Raw genomic sequence first — 11,868 nt, forward strand, 5'->3', positions numbered from 1 at the left:
CATTTCAGATGTAATTAGTTGAGATGAGATCACACCGCAGTAGCATGGGCCCTTAACACAATATGACTAGCGTGTGTATAAGAGGAGAGCGACACACAAGAAAGAGATGGCCTTGTAGTGGTGGAGGCAGAGGTGGGAAGGGCTCCTCTTCAAGCCAAGGAATTCCAAGGATTTTCAGCAAATTCCAGAAGGTTGGAGAGGCAAGGACAGATTCTGCCCTCTGGATTCAGGAGGTACAGGCCTGTGCACACCTAAATCAGATTGCTGGCTTTCAGAGTCACGAGAAAATCATCTGTTGTCTCAAGACAGTCAGTGTGTAATACCTGCTTAAAACAGTCCCGGGAAGCAGACATAGTATGTATTCGTGGTCTTTACAACATAATCACTTCTTTTATTTCTGGTTTTAAAATGAGCTATAGAAGGCTTATTTCCATCCAGAAACCTTCAACTGTGAGATCAAACCTCCAGAAAGAGCAACTTAAAACTGTGTTGAATTTCTTTGCCTTCTTTTAAAGCATCCAAAACTGGCTTTGACAGATGTTTATCAAACTATAACTTCCTAAAAATGCTTGGTGGTTAATAATACTTTTTTTTATTTTAAAGAGTAAAAGAAGGACAACATAGCAATAGGGTGATTCACTGAATTACAGACAATGAGGTAGGACATTATCAATGGTTGTTATTTTACCTATTGGTATCTTCAAGATAATTTCTCAGGAAAACAAATAGACAAATAATAGTGAGTTACAGACAAAAATGGCAGGAAATTATCAGTGGTTGTTATACTATAGCATGGATTCTCCAAAGTGGTCTCTAGGGAAAACAAATAGAGCTATACATGAGTGATCAATCAAATAATCATTGACTATCCTCAATGGTTGTTGTTGAAAACGCATAGTAACAAACATACACCCATTTGCCGGGCATGGTGGCACAAGCCTGTAATCCCAGCACTTGGGAGGCTCAGGCAGGAGGATAGTTGTGAGTTCAAGACCAGCCTGGGCTACAAAGTGAGCTCAAGGCCAGTCTGAACTACAGAGCAAGACTCTGTCTCAAAAAGACAAAAAAAAAAAAACCAAAAACAAACAAACAAACAAAACATACACCCATTTATGAAATAGAGTAGGAACAATACAAACATTACAGAGTTATGGACAGATTGGTAGGAAATCAATGGTTGCTGCAATAATTGTGGGCATCCTCAAAGTGGTTTCTCAGGAAAACAAAGATATGCAAGAAAGATCCCACAAGTAGTTACAGCCCAAGGGTTGCAAAATTAGTGGATTGCCTCCTCCTCAGTGACTCCCCTCATTGAGGTGTGACAGCTGGAAGGAAGGCCAGGACTGAAAAGGACTGAGAGACCAGCACCAGTGTCCAGCAGCAGGCCATCCACTTTTTCCTCTGTAGTCATGATTTCTCTGGGCTCCTCTTTGGAGACAACGGTCTGGCCAGAGGGAGAAGGCAGAGTATGCCCTGGGTCCCTTCGTTCCTGGGCCCCTTCATTCAGACCAGCTGGTAGGAGGGGAATAATACTTATTTAATACCTTGCAATATGCCAGAGTTTGTTGGTGCTCCAATAGAAGAATTCCTGTTCTATGAGGGTCCTTGTCGGAGGGGGTAAGAAATCTCCACAGTGTTGGGCTCTGCACTGTGACAAATAAAAGTAGGGTCCCCCAAGGAAAGAGGCGTGTGGTCCCTCAGCCCCTCTATAGCTCCTGAGGCCCACTTTAAACATCACCGTTCTGAGGGGATGTTGTGGAGAAGGACAGCACACAGAGATACTGTATGCCGCAGCAAGCACGTGCATTCCATTTGAAGCTCAGATGGAAGCCAAAGGTAGAACGTGAAAGCACAACTCAAAGGCTTTTCCGTGGAGTACTGATTCAACGAGGTGTGCATGCAGAGCTAATGAGAGGTACACAGGTAGACTTCCTACTGGTAATTGAACCCAGGGCGTGCTGGGCTACATCCCCAGCCCTTTTGTTTTTAAATTTTGAGACAGGGTCTCACTAAGTTGCCCAGACTAGACTTGAACTTTGGATCCCCACCTCAGCCTCCTAAGTAGCTGGGATCCTGAGTGTGCACCACTACACTTGGTGTGTGCAGTACTAGTGTACTAAGCTTAGCTTCAGGAGCTGCAAGCTCTAGGACTGTCTTTTTTGAATGTCATTTTTCTTGCATGGGCATTTGCCAAGCACTGGATGACAACACCTTCCAGTTACATTCTCTGGAGAGAACAGAAAAGCGCGCACTCTGCATCACTGACTGAAGGACACGCTAATGTTTGGGGATCACACGCCTGTGTGGCAAGATTCACATCTGCTGGGAACGTTCTGAAGACTGATGAGTATTCTTACCCACTTGAACGACTGTCCCATCTTTTGGGTCAGAGGTTGCCCTTATTTTATCATTGTAGAAGAAATAGAAATTTATTTTTTTTAAACTGAAGGTGTTAGCTGGGTCCAGTGGCGTGTATCTATCTATAGTCCCACCAAGAGGCTGAGGCAGGCAGAGCGCTTGAGTGCAGACATCAGAGGCCAGCAACACAGTGACACCCCACCCCAGAAAACGTTTTGTTTTCTTTTATTACACATAGAATACATATTCAGTGATGACACGTCAGACAACACAGAAACTAAAACTCGCAGTCCCCGGGTACTAAGCACTGTGAACATTTTCTATGCACATGTTTTTCCAGAAAAATGTGCTGTGCTATATAGACTCTTCAAATTTGCTTTGTTTCTGTGACCAGGAGATTGTAAGCAGGTTCCCTTCTTATGGAGTACCATAAATTAATTAAGAAGTCTCTATCGATGGACATCTAGATCTGTTTCCATTCTTAATGTTTCATCAATTCTTTCATCCAAATTACCTGGTATATTTTGATTGTTGCCTTAGATAAAACTCCATAGGTAGAACAGATGGATAAAAATGTACACATTTTAAGGCTTTGTGTGTACATGTGAGTATGTATGTGTGTGTGACTGTGTGTGCATATGTGTGCATATGTGCACACATGTAGGGGGGTACTGGGGACTGAACCCAGGGTCTTTGCACAGAGCTTCATCCTCAGGCCTTTGTAATTTTGAGACAGGGTCTCCTAAATTGCCTAGGCTGGGCTTGAACTTGCAGTCCTCCTGCCTCAGCCTCCCAGAGTGCTGGAGTTCCACTGCCATATGCAGTTGCAGGTTTTTGATAAGTATTTCCAAATCATCTCTTATAAGTATGTTTCAATTTGCTTTCCCCCCAGCAAGCAATACATGTGTCATGAAGTATTTTCACCCAGCCCCAGTGTGAGGTAAAATAGCTCTCTCTCCCTCACTTTCTTTTTTCCCTCCCTCTCTCCCTGCCTTCCTCTCCTCCTCCTCCTCCTCCTCCTTGTTCTCCTGCCCTTCCTTTCTGTGTGTTGGGAATTGAACCCAGGGCCCCAGCCATGCTAAGCACACACTACCACTAAGCTACACCTCCAGTTTCATGTCTTTAACCATAAATGAAGCTGGCCCCTGCCCAACATATTCAGCACAGCTTTCTGACTAAAATGCTCCAAAACCTTAGCAAATCTGCCCAGAGTTTCTGGGTTTTGTTTATTGCCTCTTTGTTTTCTGAGTTATTAAATTATTCACAGGGGCTGGGGGTATAGCTCAGTGGTTTAAGTGCTTGTCTGGCAATCCTGAGGTCATGAGTTCGATTCCCAGTACCAAAAATTTTTGGAGCTGGGGATTTAGCTCAGTGGCAAAAGTGCCTGCCTGGCAAGCCCAAGGTCGTGAGTTTGATTCCTGGTACTAGAAGAAAAACAAAAAACAAACAAACAAAAATTATTCACAGGTACACAGCACACTGCACTGCAGGCACTTTGCAGGGTACCTAGGAGATCACCAGTCACCACTTAATAACCGCTGTAGGGCACCTTCCTTCCACCCATCTAACTGAAAAGAGGCTGAGGCAGACAGTTCATGCCTTTTGGAGCTGGGCTGTGTGTGTGTGTGTGTGTGTGTGTGTGTGTGTGTGTGTGTGTGCACGCGCGCACGTGCACACGCGCAAACGTTTGATTTTGCGATTGGGGTCTCTCTACATTCCTCCGACTGACCTCCACCTCCTGGGCTGAAGCGATCTTCCTCACTGAGCCTCTTGATTAGCTGGGGCCCCAGGAGGGCCACTGTGTCCAGCCACAGCTTGGCTTTCACACCTCCTTCTCTGAAAATGGGAACTCAAAATGTAGGGGAGCCCGGGACTGTAGGAGGTGGAGGCTGAAGCAGAGACTATCCACCCACGGGGCCAGGCTGCACCCTGAAAGCTGCTGCTCAGAACTGTGACCTGCAGCGACCTTACCCTCTGCAAGAGGCAGCTGGGATGGAAACGACCGCGTGTTTAGTCGGGGTGACGTCCCAGGTAGTTTTGTTAGTGGCAGGAGTTACTCCTGTGAGCTAGTGGTGAGGCATGTACAGGTGTGCACGGAAGCCCCAGCTACCCTCCAGGGCCCTCTGGGCTCCCTTGTGCCTCAGTTTCCCGGTCTGCAAAGTGTACCTACTTCACGGGGTTGTTATGCCAATTAGTCATCCCTGGAAAGCTCTTAGAGCTGGCCCTTTGAAAGCGGCTTAATGGCAGAGCGTTTGTCTATCATGCCTGGGTCCCGGGTTCAATCCCGACAGGATACAGCACTTGTAAAAAAGAAAGCAGGAGCTGGGCGTGGTGCAGCACAGCTGTAATTCCAGTAGTCTGTGAGGCTGAGGCAGGAAGATCGCTAGTTCAAACCCAGCCTATGGATTTAGAGAGACTGTCTCAAAATAAAAGCAGAAAAGGGGCTGAGGACTCAGCTTGGTAAGGAGGCCCTGGGTTCGATCCCCAGTAGTAGCAGAATGGGAAAGGGTGTGTGTTGGGGGAGCTCTGATAAGCGAAGGGTCTTGGGGAAGAACAGAGAGTGAGAACTGCCTGGAGGATTCTGACTGACCGGATCTTCCCGCGCCTGCAGCACAGCCAGCCTGGGCTCTCCCCGGGCCTGGAGGCGGCGCCCCCCGGGGAGCCGCGCAGCGGGGCCGGGCCGGGTCGCGGGGAGCGGGCGGGAGCGCATTGTGCGCGGAGCTGAATGCGGCCGCGGCGTGAGGCGCGGGCTCGCACGGATTAGCCGTGCTTTCCCAGGAACTACAAAAGAGCGCCCGAATCTGGGACGTTTGTCATCAAGGGGCGGGCTGCTCAGGGTGCAAGTAACCAGAGCTTTGCCGGCCGGCTCCAGCCTGGGGGACGTGGGTCACTCTAATCCTTCCTGTTTATATTGTGAGCGCGTAGGCAGCGAGGCTTAAGCCCCGCAGCGGTAAATAAGAATCGCCGTGCAGGCATTCCTAAGCAGCTATGGCCTTGGGTGCTTTTTAATGTTTTTGTGGAAGGAGCGCTGCTGCCTCCCGTCTATTCAGTCCCTGCACGCGCGGCTGCAGGGCCTCCGCGGAAGCGCCCCCAAAGCCGCCTGGCTGCCCACCGAAATCTACCTTAGCTAGTCCTTGGGTAGTGCTCTTGTTTGCACATTTATTTCCATGTTTTATTTCTCCTTTCTTCATGTCAAGAGAAAGTGGCCAGTCAAGAAGGTGTGAGCAGTGCTTCCCAATTTGCGCGTGCTTTGGAGTGATTTGGAGAGGGCCCTCACTAAGACGGGCGTTCCCTGCTTCCCCACTTCCGTCTCCCGAGTAGGAATACGGGGGTGGGGTATTATTTATCAATTTATTATTATTATTATTATTATTAATTATACCCCATACTCCCAACCAAGCCGTAGGTGCTGGGGACTGAACTCAGAGCTTCCTGCATTCCAGGCAAGTGCTCTACCACTGATCTACGAAGCCTAGAACCTGTTAACAACAAGCCACGCGGCTGAGTCTACGGTGCTCTGCTGAGCCTTCGCTCCCATCTGAAGCATAAGCAGTGGCGGCGCTTGCAGGGAGATGGTTTGTGGGAAACGGAATTGCATGTGCGAGTATAGCAGAGGTGACACAGACCTTATTGGTCAGTGCGGAGCAGCGAAACTGTTTGTTCCCCAAGCACATACTGTGGTTGGTATTTCTGCAACAGGGATGTAAAAGCCCTTACTTCTAGAGTTTATTTGATCTGGTAATTTGACGTTTTTATTACCCTAGTAGAAAGCAGTGGGAAAAAAAGCATATCAGTAGTTGATTTAGGGTCTCTCTCTCTCTCTCTCCAACAATAATGCACGTGCATGTGTGTGTGTGCGTGCACACACACACACACACGCAATGCATTGCTGGAATGTACCTAATTAATATAACGAGAGGTACTTAGAGATGTTTTTCTGGAGATTGCAAAATATCTCATGCAAAGCCTTAGGTGAAAGGTAAATTCTTATTTTTAAAAATCTGAGCTAATTAGTGAATATTTATTTCATAATTAAATATAATTATTTTTCAAATGCATTATAAAAATGCAGACTCGTAAGGCTTTTCAATATAATCAGCAGTGACAGAAAAAGGCTTCCGAGGTGCCTATAAGAAAAAGTTGTTCTACAGAACCGAAATGTAAGTAACCAACCCTTTCTACTGTAAGCCGTAAGAATGGAGAGGTACACTGATTTTCTCCAAGGAAGTATTCAAACTTGGTTTTCTGTTTCATAATTAAAGCTTCAGGTTCTCTGACAAATATGACAGCAGTGCATGCCACCTCTGGTTATTTTTTCTCTTCTTTACCCTTGATTCATTGCTGAATGTTTTGGAGAAGTCATTTTTTTTCTGTCTGCATTAACACTTAGCTCCACATCTACATACAAGTATTTCCTTATATCTGAGCTGGGGGCATCTCTCAGTGGTACAGAGTGTGTTTAGCGTGCATGAGGCCATGGGTTTGATACCCAGCCCGCACAGAGAAATTTAAAAAAAAAAAGAAAGGAAAGGATCTCTTTTAAATTAGGGGAAATTAACTCTCTCTGGAGCTCTTACTTTAAAAAACCTCCCTCAGCAAAGTCTTTTCTGAGCCCTGAGCCTGCTGCGCTCTCTCAGATCCTGACTCTCTTTAATAATTGCAACTCTGCTCTCGAGTTACAGTGTTTATTTGTTTAATGTCAGTCTTCTTCACCCCTTCAACTCTTGAGGACAAAGATCATATGTATGAAGTTCCACAACGTACCCCCAGAATGTAACACATACTAATTGCTCAATAATATTTGTCAAGTTTGTGAATAATATGTGTTTTCATAAATTGAATGTATAATCCTTCCACAGACCAATAACTTTTGGCATTCATATTTTTAAATGTTTTGGGACCTGAGGGAGTAGCTCAGTGGTAGAGACATTGAGTTTGATCTCTAGCATCAAAATAAATAAAAATCTAAATTTCTTTACATGATTGCACAGAAAATGATACAATTATCTTTTCGTTTTTAGATCACCTCCTTCCATGGAGGCAGGAGACATGCTTTTCTACCAAAGGATGTGAAGGAGCTTTGGAGCTACTTTTTACCTGTAATTAGAAACTTTTAGACCTGAAAGTTTTTTTAATGCCAGATTCCACTGCTTTTGTATTTTTCCATGGCTCTGGGCATAGCTATTTCAACTGAGCAATTGCCTATTGAGTGCACATTGAACGCTCAACCCTGTGTTAGGAAAAAAAAAGATGTGTTACCTGTCCACAGAGAGACTTTTGATCTCCTAGAAGAAATTAGATATTCAACAAACAGTAGAGGATTGACTAGTAAAATCAGTGACATAGGTAATACATTTAGGAGGATGTAAAAAATTTTAGAAAAAATGCCAAAATTTGGGTGCAAAAGTGAGTAGATGATAGTAAAGACAGTTTAAGGATGTGGGACTCAGCCTTTGTAAAACAGAAAGGACAGGTTAGACTGTGAGAAAGGAATAGTATAAAGAAACACAGAACGAAGGCTGATGCATGTGGCTGGACAGCCCTGAAGTTACTGAAATGTTGCTTTCAGACACTTTGCTTCCAAAAATCCCAAAGGAAGAACGCAAAGGACACTTGTTGAAAACACCTGGCCTCAGAAGTAGGACTAGTGAGAGGGATGCAAATATCACAACACTTGAGACAATGCAAACCATGCCACCAATAGAAATCTGGGCTGGAGGAGGCTGACACTAAAATCCTTACTAAACCTGGGCTCAAAAAGTAAAATTACTCTAAATTCGGAAATATTTTTCTTTTCTTTTAAAAAAATCTTAAATATTTTAGAGTGCACTCAAGAAATCTCTCTATTTTAATTCCAACATTAAAATTTTTAAATTATACATGTTTGCCATACATAATGATCATATTGTTCATGGGAAATTTGTACCTGTACATAATGTCTTTTTTTTTTTTGGTCTTTTTGAGACAGGGTCTCGCTATGCAGTTCAGGCTGACCTTGCTAGCTCACTTTGTAGTCCAGGCTGGTCTAGAAACTTGCAGCGATCCTCCTGCCTCAGCCTCCTGCGTGCTGGAATTATAGGTGTGTGCCACCACACCCAGCTTACATAATATATTTTAATTCTTTTTTTTCCCATCCCTTCCTCTCCTCTCCGTTTACAAGAGTTTTGTTTCCAGTTTTCCTTTCCATTCTTTTTTTCTTAATCGTTATTCCCTTCTCCCCCCCCCACCGCCCTTGTTCCCCTTCCTACTTGAATGTGTTTTTCCTACTCCCAATATCTATCCTCCATTTTGCTCCTTATTTACCCTTTGGATTTATCACACATGAGAAACAGTGTGATATTTAAACTTGATTTATTTCACTTAAAATTATGATCATGAGGTGCATCCATTCACCAGCAAATTTTTATCAGCTACTCCTCAAAGGACTAACATCTAGGATACATAAAGAACTAAAAATAATCAGACCCTCCCCAAATTTAAAGACCCAATCCAAAAATGGGCATCTGAAATGAACAGATACTTCCCAGACAAAGAACTAAAAGTAGCAAATAAATATATGAAAAAATGTTCAACATCACTCTGGCCGTTCAAGAAATGCGAATTAAAACAACACTGAGATTCCATCTCATTCCACAGAGAGTGGCTATTATCAAGAAATCAGCCAATAACAAATGATGGAGGGGCTGTGGGGAAAAAGGAACCCTTTTCTATGGCTGGTGGGAGTGTCAGTTGGTAGAACCACTATGGAAATCAGTATGATGTTTGCTGCATCAACAAAAAAGAGTTTCCATTTGACCCAGCTATTCCCCTTGTAGGTATCTTCCCAAAAGAGTTACAGTAAAAACACCAGACCACAGTGATACATTCATACTCATGTTTATAGCAGCACAATTTATAATATCTAACTCTTGGAAACAGCCCACATGCCCATTAAAACATGGATAAAGAAAATGTGGTATTTAAATACAATGGAAAACGATAACCATTGATAATTTCCTACCATTTTGTCTGTAATTTGCTAAGTCCCCCCTATTATTATGTTATCCTTCTTTTATTCTTTAAAATAATAAATAAATAAATAAATAAATAAATACAGTGGAGTAATACTCTGCCATAAAGTGGGTAAACTTGAGCCATTTTTAGGTAAATAGATGCATTTCAAGAAATAGGTATTGCCTGGCTGGAGAGGGGAAGGTGAGGACAGATTGAGCCACAGCCACATGGGGAGGCTGCTGGGTGCCAGCCTGGAAGAGAGGAACTGCTCCCTGGTGATAGACAGAGGACGGGGAGAAGGGCAACCACATGCCTGTGCTCAAAGTCTGGATCCGCATCCCACCTCCTGCAAAAGGAAGGGTAATTGCAGAGGCTGTTGCAGGAATGTGCTGCTTCCTTGGAGAAGGCGTGATACACAAGGCCTGAGGCCTGAAAATACCCTCTGTGATAATGACTTTCACGTGAAGTTAGCTGACCTTGGCTTTGCTTCCTTTATGATGCAGAGCAAACTGGTTAGAGAGGAACACAATGAGCAGAGTTAGCCGAGAGCATCCCTAAGAAAATGTCCCTAAGAAAAGCCCTGAGTTACACGGCCCCAAGAACCCCCATGACATCAATACCAGGCCCATGGAGAGGTCAGACGTGTATACCTTTGGCATAGTTCTTTGGACAATATGTGCAAATAAAAAGACATGAGAATACCGTCTACAGGGAGCAGCTCTTTATATGTGTAAGAGCTGGAACAGACCGGTCGTGGGTGAGGTCATGGAGCTCTGCGGGGAGGAAAACCCGAAGTTCGGCCAACATTTCCTGGTATTGAAGAGCAATTTAAGCCTTTTCATGTATGCCAGTTTGAAGAATTTGTAGAGGATGTGAAGAGTTTAAAGAATGATGGTTTGAAGAGAATGCAGTCTCTCCAGCTTGATGTGTGGCAGAATCTGCAAGCAGGTCAAATTCAGAACAGCCTGGCGCCCTGCGCAGTCCCCGGGGACTGGAGATGGGACCTGTGAAGGAGTCCTGGGTTTCTGCCTCCCTGGAACACCAACAAGAAGAGCATGGATCCACCCTGCAGGGTAAACTCCAGGAGGAAGCCAACTGTCATGTTTTGGCAGCCTTGTGGACAAGCAGACAAAACAGCAGCCCAGGCAGAGTGTGGCTTATAACATAGAGCAGGAGAGGAGACGAAGGGTCTCTCAGGACCCCTTTGCACAGCCAAGACCTTATGAGAGTGCTCAGAACACAAGGGTAAAAGGTCCTGCTTATCCCAGTTCAACTAGTCATAGTAATGCAGGACACCAGCCAACAGGGCTAACCAGCCAACCCCACGTACCGTGCTGGAACAATGAAGTCTATAATCTACATAGACTTGGAACAAGACCATCGGATCTAGGAACATCAGGTGCAGGAATTTGGTATGGGCTAAATCCAAGCCAAATGCCCAATCTGTATAAAACTCCAGTGCCTCAGACCAACCTAGCAGGAAGCATACCCACCCTTCCATTCTACTCCTTGCCACCAACAGATGAACTTCTGAAATGCAGCATAAGCCACAGTACGGGCATCTGATTGGAAACTGTAATCATGTGGAAATCAGTGGAATGAGTTCACAACTAGACCATACACGCACAAACTTGGAAGAGGAGTCAGCTTGTAAGTACCAAGCTATCTTTGATAACCCACTAGTCTTGACTGTGGTGTTATCAAAACCTAGCCAGGGAAAACCTGAGCAAGCAGTAGAAAAGCTGCCTGTCAACTGGACTTCACAGACCCTCAGACTGATGAAACTGACCGCAACTAGCAAGCAGATGGACTAGACGACAAGGGCTAGCAGATGCTCCAAAGGCGGCTGGTGAGCAGAGGCAGTAGGGGGCCACAAGCTCGCCTGGGCCCTCTACTAGTGTACCAGGAATGACCTTCTGAACTGCCTGATACACATCAGCCAGAATTAACCAGAAAAATAACTTTTATAATGGTCGCTTTGCTGGTTGAAACTCCAAGCTTACCTCATTGCTATGCATAGCCATTGCGCTGTATATTTTATTTACCCAGCATCATGGATAAAACTGATGGGGCTTTCACATGTCTTGACCTGGAGATGATGTTTTGAGTGGAATCACCTACACAATTGTCTACGCATTCTCTGGTGTTCTTCAAATCAAGGAAGAGTTCCTGCCTCACTCCTAGGGTGAGTCTAAAATCGGTCCAAGCCGTTCCTATTGACTTCATTTCCTAGGCCAGTGATTGGTTAAGCGTGGGCAGTTGATAACATTATGGTCAATTAGATGTTAAAGGAATATTGCCAAGTAGTGACTGTCTTGGTTACTTTTCTTTTGTTGCTGAGACAAAATACCCAACGCCCCAAATTAAGGAAGGAAAGGTTTATTTAGCTCACAGTTTGTGGAGATTTCAGTCTATAGTCAGCTGGCTCCAAGGCAGGGTGGCATGGCACAGGGGCAACCCTTCTAGGTGGCAAAAGTAGCAAGAGCAAAAGCGGGGAGAACAAGGCTCTTTTCCTTT

The 11,868-nt window shown here is 44.8% G+C and overlaps 1 pseudogene; it reads left to right on the forward strand.

Annotated features, from left to right (window-relative positions):
* Window positions 1–1,552: 1,552 nt before the first annotated feature.
* Window positions 1,553–11,300, forward strand: LOC102016019 (annotated as a pseudogene).
* Window positions 11,301–11,868: the final 568 nt, after the last annotated feature.

Source organism: Chinchilla lanigera, unplaced genomic scaffold (assembly GCF_000276665.1).
Source record: "Chinchilla lanigera isolate Chin_1 unplaced genomic scaffold, ChiLan1.0 scaffold00005, whole genome shotgun sequence".
Lineage (NCBI taxonomy): Eukaryota > Metazoa > Chordata > Mammalia > Rodentia > Chinchillidae > Chinchilla > Chinchilla lanigera.